Source organism: Lissotriton vulgaris, chromosome 7, assembly GCF_964263255.1.
Source record: "Lissotriton vulgaris chromosome 7, aLisVul1.2, whole genome shotgun sequence".
Classification (NCBI taxonomy): Eukaryota; Metazoa; Chordata; class Amphibia; order Caudata; family Salamandridae; genus Lissotriton; species Lissotriton vulgaris.
This window is the reverse complement of record NC_141695.1, coordinates 1,199,281,270-1,199,288,125: the sequence shown is the minus strand read 5'-3', so window position 1 is coordinate 1,199,288,125 and position 6,856 is coordinate 1,199,281,270. Positions and strand designations below refer to the sequence as shown.

General features: G+C 48.4%; 1 long non-coding RNA gene across 1 annotated transcript in view; it reads left to right on the top strand.

The window, feature by feature from the left end:
• Positions 1–991: 991 nt before the first annotated feature.
• Positions 992–6,856, top strand: part of LOC147703165 (uncharacterized) — a 62,776-nt gene continuing 56,911 nt past the window's right edge. Inside the window, exon 1 of the long non-coding RNA XR_015297284.1 lies at positions 992–1,148. This is a non-coding gene — a long non-coding RNA (uncharacterized LOC147703165). The remainder of the gene's footprint in view (positions 1,149–6,856) is intronic.

The window sequence follows — 6,856 nt, the reverse complement described above, 5'->3', positions numbered from 1 at the left end:
ATAATTGTCAATTTGTCACATTTGTCACATATTCCATCATCTGCTGCATAATTAGCAGCTTTTAACAAAAAAAATGTCTGTTTAAAGCGCAAAAGGTTCAAAAGTTACTAGAAACGCTGTGACACATGTAGCCGCGCAATGGAATCAAATCTGCAAACCTTGACTGGTAACCTATCTGTAGTTTATTGCTATATTTGGCTGTTAATCTGGTACTAAAGAAGTGCAACTAATTCCCAGACAGTGTTAACAAGTTTAAAAATGACAAAATAATGATGTCTTTCCATGCAACGTAATTTACTCCACTCTGCTGCATAATTTGGCATTCTCCTGCCTCATAATTTCAGTGGCCTTACATATTATTCAGAGTTACATATATAACATGGTTCCAGGGCCCAGAACCCAAACGGAGGCAGTCTGTATGTTTGGAGCAATTTGGCACACAACTTTTTATCCACCGATACCATTCTATAGTAGTGATATATGTCACTGGACCCAGCCAGTTCCAGCATTCTCCTGTCGCTCCATGCGCCTTTGCTGTACACGTGTAATAAACCTTTGCACACGTGCCTGTGTTGGTGATTTCTTATCGAAGGTGCAACAATCTGTATTAGCTCGATTATTAGGATCTATATGTGATGGGACTGAGCATTTACATTTTGAGCCGTAGTTATTAAAGGAAACTTTGTTTTACAATCAACAGATGGGCCTGTTGGCCATTCACAGTCACAGACCTGTAACAAAATATGTTTGCAGTGATTGTGTGACAGTCTGCACTGATTGCGTTGGGTCCTCGGCAGTGCTACTCTTTCTGCCTGGGTCTGCTGTGATTAGCTGAATCCTTTCCTCCCTTGCTCGAGCCATGCCATGACGTCACGGCTTGGAAAAGCTGCCCTTCGCTCTAACAATGACTCTTTGTGAAGTCACGCCGTTCTCTCTGGGATCGTTTGGTTTTGCCTGAGCGGGATGCACAGTGTGCCACGTAATGGCGAGCTCAGTCCTCTCTTTGATTTGTAAATCCCTCTGTCTCACCTCGCTCTTCACCCTGCCACCTCTCTACTCCCTCTCCTGTGCTGGGTGCTCCCCAGCCCTCCCACAATGGCCGCGGATATGGGCCCTTCTTCTGTTTCTCGCGCTTTGCCTGCACGTGGGTAAGTTTTTCCAACAGCACGTCTGCATTGGTTCTCCTCCCTGGGTGGAGCCGCAGACTCTGGGCGGCCATTGGTATCCTGGGATGTCAGGACTGTACATGACACTGACTGAACCCAGTCTCTGTACCTCGTCTCACCCTCTCGCTGCTGCAGAAGAGGGAGGCTCGAGGGTTTTGGAGCTCTTGAGGCCCCCACTCTATCTACTAACGCAGTTTAGGCTGGGGTGAGACAATGTTCCCATCTGTGAAACTATAATATGATCTAATTCAGAGGACAGTATTGCTTTATTCTCAAAGACCTCATTGCCTCCTGTGGAGCTCACCATGGCAGCCAAGCCTCAATACCCCCATCTCTCTTAATAGAGTCTCACTTTTTTGGATCAACGTTGATTCTTGGCCAGACTCAGCTGTCCCATGAGCCTTAAAGGAACATCACACCTATAGGCAAAGTATCATTCCAGGCTATCTTCAGTGATCCCCAAACTTTAATAGTCTCAAACCTTGGAGCACTGTCTCAATAGAACTTCAGTGATCTAACGAGCATGAAAAGAGTATCACACCTTGCAGCATTGTCTCATAGTACTTCAATGATCTCATACGCATTACCAGAGTCTCACACCTTGGAGCACCAACTCACTAGTACGTCAGTGATCTCATACTCATTAACAGTCTCACACCTTGGAGCACTCAGTACTCAAGTACTGGTGAATCTTAGCAGTCGCATCATTTTCCCACAGCCTGGAGTAATCTCACTCCTGCTCAGCTCTTATGGCTGCAGAGACCTTAAATTAGTCTCACACCTGGCAACAGTCTCACTCCTGGAGTTACTCTAGAGACCGGTAACCTTTATTCGATATTCAGCGCTTGTTGCACAATCTTATCCCTTCTTCAGTGATCCCGGAGAGCTTTATGAAGCTGCATGCAGAGGAACAGTTGCACTCCTGAACAGCCATCTTGATTTTAAGGAGTCTTATTCCTGCACTGGCTTAATGGCACCTGAGATAGTGCTTAATTTGTGTCGGTGGATGCTGGTGGTGGGCACTGACACTCAGTTTTGAGAAATCAGGGTTAACTTTCCAGCTTCATAATTTGACTCGGAGCAAGGCTTGCTAGCTGTCACCAGACTCGTACCGGCGCTTTGTGCGGTTCGTGGCCGGAGCTGCTGCTAACTTTTAATATCACCCTGTTTTGTATTTTATTTATCATTTTGGTTATTTTACCTTGTTCTTAATCTGCCTGGCCCCCACTTGCACCTTAAAATTGTTTAAAGCCACCGCTGTTGGGTGGGTCCGCTTCCCGGCGTAATTCACTCGCACTCGCGCCATCTTGCGAGTAGACTGTGCCGCTTTTCGGCACCATTAGGTTGTTTACATGCTCTAGTCGTCAGAAGGACGCTAGACGTGCATAAAAGAGAGGTAAAATCACTCAGCCCTCCTTGCTAGCTGTCACCAGACTCGTACCGGCGCTTTGTGCGGTTCGTGGCCGAAGCTGCTGCTAACTTTTAATATCATCCTGTTTTGTATTTTATTTATCATTTTGGTTATTTTACCTTGTTCTTAATCTGCCTGGCCCCCACTTGCACCTTAAAATTGTTTAAACCCACCGCTGTTGGGCGGGTCCGCTTCCCGGCGTAATTCACTCGCACTCGCGCCATCTTGCGAGTAGACTGTGCCGCTTTACGGCGCCATTAGGTTGTTTAGACGCTCTAGTCGTCAGAAGGACGCTAGACGTGCATAAAAGAGAGTCATGCAGACGCGCAGCGGTCACGCGCAGCGGGGACGCCTGATTGATGCCGGAGTTACGCCAGAGTTCAGCCCGTCTGCGCCCGTCCGCGCTGAGGACGCGCTGCTGGACGGGCTGGACCCTGGGACTCCTGATAGTTCCTATTCCTCGCTTCAGGGCTATTCACTACCGGAACTACTATCTCTCAGACCCCCAGTGCTTTCGTGCTACCATCGGTTTTCTCCTGATGTCTTACGGCAGGCTCATGTATGCCCTAAGTGTCAAACCTCTTTTAAATTCACTACTCTGTCTCTTAGGAAACCTGTTCCTTCCCCCCAATGTCAGACGACCTCTCAACTCAGAAAGGGCTTCCTGATCAATGCGCGATCCCTTATTAAGCATAATGTATCTTTCACGATTTTGTAAGTATGAGGCAACCAGACTGGGTCTTTGTGACCGAGACATGGGCCTCTGAGTCCTCTGGTCATGATCTTCTCTTGGTTATACCGGAAGGATATGCGCTGCATAGGCAGGATAGAGTGCGGCGCAGAGGAGGTGGATTGGCAATCCTCGTTAAGGCCACACTCTCTTGTACTGTGAAGTCTCTATCGGTCCCTTCGGATCCCTTTGAGGCTTTATATTTCTGTATTGTGTGTTCCTCTTCGATCTCCTTCACTGGAATTCTTGTATATAGACCTCCAGGACCGAGAACCAACTTTTGCCCTGAGCTCTTTAGAATCTTGGAGCCTTATTTTGGGAGATCTCACTTCACCATTCTTGGTGACTTAAATTTTCATTTAGAGGATCTGGAAGCTAAAGATACATCTACTTTGGTTAATGCATTGGAAGCCTGTGACTTCGTCCAAATGGTACATTGCCCGTCTCACAGGGCTGGCCATACCCTGGACGGGGTGTTTTCCAATGATTTGAGACTAACAGTCGGCGCGCCTTTGCCGATCGTATGGTCAGATCATCTAGCAGTACCCCTGGACTTAAACACTCCCCGTATCGAGGGTAATTCGGTGACCACCAATAAATGTCTTAAAAGAAGCTTTAGAAATATCACCAATGAGGCTCTGCCCCCTTTATCCAAACCACCAGCATTTCATCTCAGAGGGCGGTGGATGAGGCGGCACAGGAACTTGCAGACTCCATCACTAAAGCAGCTGATGAGTTAGCCCCTACCTCATTCAGATATGTGGCACAACAGAAACCTACAGCCCCTTGGTTTACAGAAACATTGAGGCTCCTCAGACAAAAATGTAGAAGGAAGGAGAGAGGCTGGCGCAAATCTTGGGATCCGTTAGAACGGGAGGCATACAGGCGCCTGTTGCGAGAATATAAAAGCAGAGTTATCAAGGAGAAACAGGAATATTTCACCAACCTGACCAGTTCTCTTACTTCATCCAAAGAGCTCTTTAAGATCGTGGACTCCCTCTGCTCCCTGCAGGCACCTGGCCCCGTGGTAGGCTCACAGGAGCTATGTAACAACATCTCGGACTTCTTCTATAAAAAAATAGATGATATCTATCTTGCTCTACAATCCCAGAGGAATACCCTGAATAACAATGATTCCTCTCGAATTAAGCATTTTGAATCTTGGACTGGTGATCCTACCCAAATCCTCACACACTTCCCAGCGCTTTCCCTGGACGGTCTTAATCGACTTCTAGATAGTACAAAATCAGCCTCTCCTCTGGACCCTGTACCTTTGAAAGTACTAAAGGAATGTAGGGACATCATTCTTCCTCCTATGTTGGAAATAATGAATGGAGCTATGGAACAGGGCACCTTTCCTACGGCATGGAAGAAGGCCATAGTGAAACCTCTTCTAAAAAAATCCACTTTGGATCCTGGTCTCCTGAAGAGCTTCAGACCAATATCTCTTCTGCCGGCCCCTGCTAAGATGTTGGAAGCTCATTTGAACTGTCACTTATCCAACTTCCTGGACTCTTCTGGGTTCTTGGACTGGTCCCAACATGGTTTTAGGAAGCTCCACAGCACGGAGTCTGCTCTGACCAAGGTTGTAGACAACATTCGCCGAAAAGTAGATCTGGGCCAAACCACCGTGCTAGTACTGTTGGATCTCACAGCGGCATTTGACACCCTGTCTCCCTCTACTTTAACATCTCGGTTGAGGGAGGCAGGGGTAACAGGGCCAGCCCTGAGTCTCCTGAACTCCTTCTTACAGCAGAGAGAACAGCGTGTGATGCTTGGAGATTTCCTCTCCCCTGCTAAATCTTTGCAATGTGGGGTGCCACAGGGGTCGCATTGAGTCCGACCCTATTCAACATCTACCTGGCCCCCCCTTGCGAGACTTGTAAGATCTCAGGGGATGGAGGTGGTGTCGTACGCCGACGACACGCAGATTATGGTGTCCCTGACCCACTCTGTGAGTATTTCCGCGTCCAACTTTAGGTCCTGCATGCAACTTGTTGCAGAGTGGATGATTGTCAACTCCCTAAAGTTGAACGGCGACAAAACAGAGGTCCTGGTCTTTGGCAAGGACCAGGACGTGTGGTCGGGGGAGTGGTGGCCCTCATCTTTAGGCACCTGCCCCACTCCCACTCCCACTCAATCTGCCAGGAATCTCGGCGTCATCTTTGACACCTCGCTCTCTATGGAGCTTCAGGTTAACAGGACTGTGGCCACCTGTTGGGGTGTCATTAGGACTCTTAAAAGAATCCTTCACTACCTTTCCCCCCAGGCACGCAAGCAGATCGTGATCGCTCTTGTTGGCTCAAGGCTCGATTATTGCAACTCACTTTATGCCGGAGCCAGCAAGGGTCTTCTGCAGCACTTACAGGTTGTGCAGAATGCCGCGGCGCGATTTGTGTTGGCCCTGCCATGGCTGTCATCCGCTACCATGGCAAGGAAGAGCCTCCACTGGCTCCCTATTACCCTCAGAGTGTCTTTTAAACTCCTTTGCCTCACCTACAGTGCCCTCATGGCTGGCCCTGCCGATGCTCTGGGTTCTCTGCTCACCCGGTATGTCCCGAGCAGATGTCTACGCTCTCTAGAGCTGACCCAACTGGTAGTCCCTCGCTCTAGGAAGGTTAGATGGGGGAGTAGGGCCTTTTCCATCTTGGCACCCCAATTATGGAACACACTTCCTCTGGAGATCAAATTGCAGCCCTCATTGGATCTCTTTAGGAAAGCCCTCTAAACCTGGTGTTTCATTAAGGCCTACCAGTAAGCTCCTGTCATCTGGTGGATTCAGCTAGATATTGAGTTAGGCGCCTTGACGCCCACTGGGCTAAGTTGCGTGGTTACAAATTACACTTCATTCATTCATTCATTCATTCATTCATTCATTCATTCAAGAGAGAGAGAGAGAGAGAGAGACGATTCAGAAAAAGACGAAAAGATGGAAGAAAGAAATGATAGAAACAGAGCGAGAAAGTATAGAAGGCAGGAAGTGTAGGGTGGTGGAAGAAGGAGGCATGAGGTGAAATCGAGATTAGGCAACACTTGTAATGTTACTGCTTATCTTCACCAAATGAGGAGGCAGACTCGGCAAGTTGGGGAAGAGGTTTCTTTCATTTATAGCCGTTTGCGGGAGAGCGCCGAGCGTCTTCTAGCCTCGGCGCTCGCGTACCTACTGCGCATGCGCGCTCACTCGGGATTAGATGTCTTAGCGCGTTGCGTCGTCACGCAACGTGCAAAGACTGGAGTGTGACTCTACATATCTCCCCTTTTTATACAATCACACAAAAGAGTTTTCGGAGTCCTCTGAGTCACAGGGATTAGCATCCCCCAGTTCAAAGTCTCTGAAGTGATTGGGTCTGACCACCACTCTACCCGCGCATGTGCGTCTTACCAGTGTGGAGACTTCTCTAGTGCAGTTCTCAGCAGGGCTCACCCTACTATCTCTCTGAGGACTCTGCTCTGCTCGTTTCGGGGTTGCCATCTTCTCTCTCTGCGTTTCCTCTACTGCTGGCATCTCTAGCTCTCTCTCATCTTCACAATATCCTTCTTCACTTCGGC